General features: G+C 27.2%; 1 long non-coding RNA gene across 1 annotated transcript; it reads right to left on the minus strand.

Annotated features, from left to right (window-relative positions):
* Window positions 1-2,507: 2,507 nt before the first annotated feature.
* LOC126909483 (uncharacterized) lies at window positions 2,508-4,384 on the minus strand. The gene is made up of 2 exons (XR_007705046.1): window positions 4,259-4,384; window positions 2,508-3,267 (listed from the first exon to the last, which is right to left on the minus strand). It is a non-coding gene; the product is annotated as an uncharacterized LOC126909483 (long non-coding RNA).
* Between the last annotated feature and the right edge of the window lie 4,038 nt (window positions 4,385-8,422).

Genomic DNA, 8,422 nt, shown 5'->3' on the forward strand with positions numbered 1-8,422 from the left:
AATACAGTTATTATTATGGCTGTATTTTCACTTTTATATTCATAGAAAANATGCATTTTCATTTTTATGTTCATAGAAAACGTTATTTGGAAAAGATAACGTTCTAGACGTAATAATAAATGGAATAGCAGTTATTCCAAATGTGGGTTGTAGGTAAATTTTTTTTAACTCTTGTCCAACAAATGATGACAAACTACCAAGTATCTGAATTGATTAGTATCTAGTTGATTACAAAATTCGATAGAGTAATACTCTATGAAAATTTGTTTGATAAATCTTTTCTTTAATTTGTTCTTTTTTTATAATTTAGTAGTTACAATAGGTATTTTATTTGTTTTTGTTAATTTGTTATTTGCGTGCTCTAAATAATAGTAATAACAATATGACTAAAAAAAGGCAGAAATTGTTTTTAATTTTAAATAAAATAAATTTTACATTGTTTATAATTTATATTTATTTTAAAAATTATTTATTACTTATTTGTTATTAGTATTTAGGTATAAATTATTTTTTCTTAATAGCTTAAAAGTTGAAAAATTAAATCAACTTATGTTCACATCATTATTTTATTATTTTTCACAATATGAAAAATTTATCCCGATAGTGAAGATGAAAGTATTTTTTTTTTTTTTTTAATTATAGGTACTATCCATTTTTTATAATACTGTAATAATTAGTATACTTTATACGAAAACAATTTGTTTTTAATCAACCAATGGTAAAATTTTGAACTTGTAACATTCATAGTATGGGATACTGTCTATGGAGGAGTGGAGAGAGCCCTCCCCCACAAGATTTTCATGGGAAACATTATGGAAAATGATACAAGTGCCCAAAATTGTTGGCACCTCCAATAAACATTTTTTCTGGCTACGTGCCTGATGGCAAAATATCCGAAATCAGTTTAACTTATACATGTTTTAAGCTACAACATTTTATAAAAAGATACATAGTATTTATGCGCATGTAATGACTAATATTTAATAGGTAATATCATTTTGGTGGCTTTAGAGCTACCAAAACTCGAGTTTTTGTGTTCTCGTAAAAAAAATAATTGTATACACTCACATTTTTTTCCAGGTTACAATATTAGATGACTGAAATATATCAAGCGAGTTAGGTTTTTTCAATTACCACCCACATATATGAACGTTGCTAATTAAAACATTTTCATAGTCTAAATAATTTATTTTTATTTAAAATTATTTTTTATCAAGCAAAATTTTATCCACCCGACTGAAAAATATTTTTATCAATACGATGTGAACGCAATTTTACTCATTTATATTAAGTGGCATAGGTATTTAATCAATTATTTTATTTACTTTAATATCTACGTATCGTTAACTATTGACACGTATGTCATCATGTGAAATATTTTATTTAATTACAAAGTCTTGTCGAATTAATTGAACTTATCATAAACTACTCTAATAAATTTAATCTATTTTTTAGATTTAATGATACTAATGATTTCGAATAATTTAACACTAATATAAAAAAAATACACATTTATTCATAACCACGTTAATCCATAGATCAAATTTTACAGTTGTGCAAATTTTTCGTACTAAGATCAGTGGAAAACTTAAGGAGAGGAGGGTGACTAGATCACTCCACAACATTAATATTTTTATTTTATTTAATATATAAGGAAAGACTCTTATGCGTATTTCAAATAAATTTTTTTCTATAGGACCTCCTCACCCATAAAAATATTGAAAATTCGTCATTGGTTACTATTGGAGCAAATCATTTGTAAAATCTAATTATGTTAAATTGCAATAAAAATTTCACAAATTTAATAGACATTAAGAGTTTAAAAATGAAAAAATGATCTTTTATTAATAAAAGACAAATTATTCGCAAAACATTACATTTTTGTTATTATTATAAAATTTTGAATTTTATGCTATAAATTGTTATGAAATTTATTATATGAATTATATGAATTTAGTATATTATTTATATGATATTTAATATTAATGTAAAGATATACAGTTAATTTATGAAGTTAAAATACTTTTAAATAAATTGATTTTAAATACCTCATAATTTATCACTTATTATTATTTATAAAGTAAAATATAATTGAAAATCAGGACCAAAATTTTCAATTTAAAATAAAATACGCTAAATATTCTAAGAGAAAAATTAAGTTACAATTACACTTTACCCTAAAACTAATTTTTTAGTTTTTTAATTTTACCGATTTTGTTGTTCTTTTACAATTTATTTTTTCATTAATTATTAAAAATCTGTAGTCGTTAAATATGGGAAAAAATCGTCAAATTTTGCTCATCAACCCCTTCTTAGAAAAAAATTAGTCTCATCCCTAAGGGGTACACCAGTCTATTAATATGTATAAAAAATGTATGTTAAGGATGATAAAATTGCATAAATAAACAATAAAATTATTTATTTATCTACCCATGACAAAAATTATAAAAACATTTTATTAACAGTCTTACAGCCCAACCCGGAAAATATATAAAAAAACACTTAAGAAATAGTGAATACATTTATTTATTATAATATTTTGCATTATTAATTATTGACAAATAATTGTTTTATAACTTTGTTCTTACACAAATATTAGAAAAACTTTCACAGTTTAATGATAATGATTTCTAGTAAAAATTTTAGGGACAACACCAACTATCAACTGATGATCGATTAGTGAGAACCTGAAAATATTTGCCATCATTTGTAGAAGGAAAATTAACGAAAAGTTTTTTGCACTCATATGAATATCTAGATCCGACAATATATTTTGTGAAGCAAAAATTCATTATAAATCTATGATAGTTAATAATACAATCATATGTACTGCTATTAAGTTTAAAGTCGCCGTTAGATCTTAAATCTTTAAAAGATAATGCTTTAATATTAATTGATGGAAAGTCACCACCTATATAGGAGGAAGTAAATAACTTTAAAAAATCAGAATTACTTAGGTTATATTCTTTTAAATCAAACAATACTTTATCATCTATATTAAATTGAGTTCGGACTGTATTTAAACCGGATATAAAACAGATATATCCGTGTAAGCTATATTTGTGTATATCAATGTTATAAGACGGATGTACAATTGCATTGTTATCAGTTGATAGCATATAAAACTTGTTGTTTACAAATATATCACTACTACAACCAGAAAAAGCAGTTGTGAAAAATAATACATTTATAAATGTAGTAATATAATTCAAGGACTCCATAATGAAGAAAACCTTTTTTGCTGCTATGATTTAACTCCAAAAATACCTACAAGATAAAAACACATTGTTATATAAGTAACATGTAATTAACAAAAATTTAATTAATTGTATATTAGTAAGCTGTAAAGATATAAAATAGAGCAAAATTGATATCATTTATTCAGACATTTTTTTTAATTTTAATAACTAACAATCAAAGTTCTCATTAAAACTCGAATGAAATCATACTTATCTAACACGGTACTGAACCATATTTTATTTCTAACTATAAGCACAGAATATATTATCATAAGTCTGTGCTACAAGGATTTTTTTATTTAAGTATTCAAGTGTCCCAAAAATTATCATTAACTATTGTTAATTTATAGTCATTTATATTTGATTCATATCCTCTAATTGTATACTTTATGCGCCAAACTTAATTTAATTATTAATAAATAGAAATCCTTATTTTTTTTATTTGTTACAACTACGAATTCCTCTAAAATCCTTAAATATTTCAATTCAAAGTTCATTAAAAACGAGTTAAAAATTCTTTTTCGACATTAATTTAATAATTTTATTGTACGTGAACATTAATTTTAAGTAACTGTAAAATATTGACATAACCATTGGGAGGTGGAAGACATAGGCCGAATAAATATAAAAATACATTTCATTTATTTAATATAGAAAACAATTTGAGTCTCCTCGCCTATTGAAGGCAGGTGTATTTTATATTGACATTTTAACAAATGTCATATAAGCTTAGGACTATTTAAGAATAATTCACAAAATACTAATTTAATGCAATCTTTAATTTATTCACTATTTTAACTAAATAACCTCAAAGGCTATTATTATTTTTTTAAAGAAAAGGAGTTACTATAATCCCTTTTGTCTTTCTTATCTTCTTACGCTAATTCAGCTGATCATCAATTTTAAATTAAATTAAAAATAAATGTAAATAATGTCAAATTCAAGTTTTTATAAAATCATTACAATTGATATATAAATGTACGAAATAAATTTACAGTAAATAATCTACATTAACATACTTATAAATCAACTTTGAACTGTTCGAATTCGAAACGCAAATCAACAATAAAAAATATGTCAATATTGCTGGTTAAATATTGGAATCGCCCCAAAGGAAACTACATACAATTTTTATATACACATAAGGCCAAAAAACGTTTTCATTATATTCTTAATATCTTTAATTGCATTCAACCGATTTTCATTTTTTTTACATAAAATTAAACAATATTGAATTACCTATAACTTTTATTTTAAACAATTTTTTATTTGATTTTTTTGTCGTTTGCTATTCACGAATTTACCACTGAATTTTTATCATTTTTTTCAAAATGTCAGAAAAAATTCAGAGTTTTACGTAAAATACACCAATAAAAAATAAATTTATCAACAATAATTTCAATAGACGTCATACTCTAATACATAACAAAGAAAATGATATATTATTTTGTAAAATTGATAAAAAAATGAAGAAGTTATGCGCGATTGAAAAATAAAACAAATTTCCTAAAATGTAAGCATCATGTCAAAACCAGTAGTATGTTAGTAAGTAGTATGTTCAAAACTTAATTTCAAATTATTTGAAAAATTTAATTTTTCAAGAATGTTTTATGCTATTAAATGAAAACTGAAAAATTCTTAGTGTAGTTTACTTCTATAATAAATTACTCTGAAGAGTATTATAAAGCAATTATTAGTGTTCCGTTTATTATACTTGTATTAGTTTCACCAGTAAGTATGTTTGTTTCTCTCCACGCGCCATGTGTAATTATTCTCGCGTATCCCATCATCTATGGTCTTGAGACTAGACTGTCGTAACGCATTCACCCAACCCCACTCACCACACGTCGGCAACACTATTCTTGTATAATTTTATTTTTGGTTTTCATACCCGTACACGCATGCATGTCATCAATATTATATATATATATATAAACTAGCTAGGAAAAGTGACAGAATTATGGTCGTAAAGTTGATATTGGATGAAAAAGTGCTGAATGTAATAAGTGCCTATGCTCCACAAGTAGGATGTCATGAAATAGACAAGGAAGTGTTTTGGTGATAGATGGATGGGGTGATGCAAGGGGTACCTAGCAATGAGGATGCGGTGATAGGTGGAGATATGAATTGACATGTAGGTAATGAGAAGAGAGGATATGAAAGAGTACATGAAAGGTATAGTTTTATCGCAAACGATGAGGCTGGAAAAAGAATCTTGGATTTCGCAGTATCGTATGATTTTACTGTGATTAATACTTATTTTGGAAAGACGGAAGAACATTATATAATTTATAAGAATGGGAGGAATAGATCACAAATTGATTATTTTATGTGAAAGAGAGAGAGCGTAAAGCGAGTAAAAGATTGTAAAGTTATACAAGGGGAGAGTGTAACTACATAGACATGAACTGATAGTAATGGAGTTGAGGTGTACTGATTGGTACACCTTGGTTTATACAAAAACAGAAGGAACACAGAAAAATAATCGAAGATCTGGTGGTGGAAATTTAAAGGGGAAAATGAAAAAGAGTTTATAAAGACGGTAAAAGAGAGGACGGTGTGGAATGTCGAGGGAGACATAAATGATGTGTGGAATAGATTTACTAGCTGTGTAAAGAATTTTCAAAGGAGATTGTTGGTGAGAGTAGGAGTAGAATGCCAGGAAACAAGGAAATCTGATAGTGGGATAAGGACGTTCAAAAAATCATAGAAAGTAAGAAAAAGCAATTCAAAGTATGGCAGAAGAGCAATACAAGAGAAGATTAGGTGGAGTATAAACACTAGTGCAAAGAAGCCAAGTGTGCAGTAAGTAAGACGAAGTTTAAGAGGTATGATGAGTTGTATGAAAGGCTAGGAATAAAGGAAGGCGAGAAAGAAATCTATAGACTTGCAAAAGTAAGAGAGAAAAGGTCTAAAGATTATCATTATATAAGGTGTATAAAAATTGTTAATAATAAGGTACTCTTGAGTGATGATGATGTGAAAAAAAGGTGGAAAGAGTATTTTGAAAAATTACTAAATAAGGAGTATCCAAAAAAGACATTAGAGGATATCTCGTGAAATGAGGGACTGGTAGATTTAATTAGTGAGAAAGAGGTATAAGAGGCTGTGGCATCAATGAAAAAGAATAAAGCAATAGAACCAGATGAAATGCCAGTAGAAGTATAGAAAATATTAGACTGTGTTGGCATAAAGTGGTTGAAGGAACTTTTAAATAAAATCTTATTAAAAGGGAAAATTCCAAATGAATGGAAAAATTGTATTGTGGTGCCGATATTTAAAGTTAAAGATGACATTCAGGAGTGTGGAAATTATAGAGGCATAAAGATTGTGAGTCATATTATAAGGAAATTAATCAGACGCTATAGGTGTGGAGATCAGCTCTTAAAGAAAAGGGTTCAAGAATAAGTAGAAGTAAGACAGAGTATATAGAGTACGAGTTTAACAAAGGAGAACACGAGGTAGGTGAAATGAGGAGATCAGTGACGATAGACGAGGACGTGATTGGAGAGGGGGAAAGTTTTAAGTATTTAGGGTCAATTGTATAAAAGAGCGGTGGTATTGACGAAAATGTAAGACACAGGATTAAGTGCGAGTGGTTGAAGTGAAGAGAAGCGTCTGGCATTTTATGCAATAAAAGAATTCCAATGAAGCTGAAAGGTAAATTCTACAACAATGTAGTGAGGCCAGCTATGATATATGGTTCAGAGTGTTGGCTGGTTGATAAGAAAGTAGAGCAGAGAATGAGTGTAGCAAAGATGAGAATGCTTAGATGGATGAGTGGAGTTACTAGAGAAAATAGGATAAGGAATGAGCATATAAAAGGGAGTATAGGTGTAGCGTCAATCGTAGATAAGAGAAAGAGAAAATAGACTTAGATGGTTTGGTCTTGTTATGTGGAGAGAAGAATCGGAAGCTGTAATAATAGTTTTAGAACTGAATTTTGAAGGAAGAAGAGGTAGAGGAAAACCAAAAAAGAGATGGAGGGATGCTATTGAATGTGATTTGAGGACAGCTGACGTGAGCGTAAATGATGTGGGAGATTGTGTCAAGTGAAAGTTTAGGATAAGCGTGGCCGACCCTAAGTAGTTGGAATTAAGGTGAGGAAGAATAAGATATATATATATAAACAAATTTTTATTGTGACACAGCCCTGCCACTCGTGGCACCTTTATCAGGAGTCGCCCTACAAAATACGGCTATACCTCTTGTATGATACATTTTCGTACTTAAGGCTTTATACATGTATATGTACACATGTATATAAATATATTCCAATTACTATTAAAATTTATATATTAACACGCNTAACTACTATTAAAATTTATATATTAACACGCTTTATTCTTATTAAGAGATATAAAATGTATTCATTTCGATTACGGGAATTATCGTCAGTTTACGTCACTACCTCCACGTACCAGGAGTGGGTAATTTCAAAATAAATATAATTTAGATTGATATAAATATTTACCACATTTTTTAGGTTTTCATTGTTTATTAGAAAATTATTATAAGTCTGAAGATTTTAATGAGCTAGGGAAATTGAATCTCCTAACTAATGTTCAAACTATTTGAGCAGATATGGAGTTAAAACTAAACTTTGAAGAATTAAAAACTCCCCTAAAACTGGAAGATATTATATAATATTATGCAATTCTAAAATATTTCCTAATGTGTACAATTTGTTACAAGTATTATACATACTACTAGTACACAACAACTACACCTGAAAGAACATTTTCTTATGTCAAGACATTTAAATCATATCAAAGAAATATTATGATAAAGATAGACATATAAATATTTACTTTTTAACCTAAATTTACATAATGTAAAAAAAAATTTGATTAACATTTTATGAAAGTTTGTTTTTTTTTTTTGAGTCATTTTAATGGATAGACCCTAAAGGCAATTCAACACAATATTATTGTTTGAAATAGTAAAATGAAAATTGATTTTGGTGTTATAAAGTATGATGTAATAAGTTTAAAATAAATTCTATGTTAAAATAAATAAGAATGGTATTTATTTTGCCTTAGTTATAGTATATCTTAGGGGTGACGGTATTTTTTTTTAATATCGATATTTCGGTAAGATATTTTTTACCGGTATGAATCGGTATACCGAAAATATCGTTAAACCGGTATTTGGATACGGTAATTTCGATATACTCGATATTT

Source organism: Daktulosphaira vitifoliae, unplaced genomic scaffold, assembly GCF_025091365.1.
Source record: "Daktulosphaira vitifoliae isolate Bord-2020 unplaced genomic scaffold, ASM2509136v1 Scaffold_441, whole genome shotgun sequence".
Taxonomy (NCBI): Eukaryota; Metazoa; Arthropoda; class Insecta; order Hemiptera; family Phylloxeridae; genus Daktulosphaira; species Daktulosphaira vitifoliae.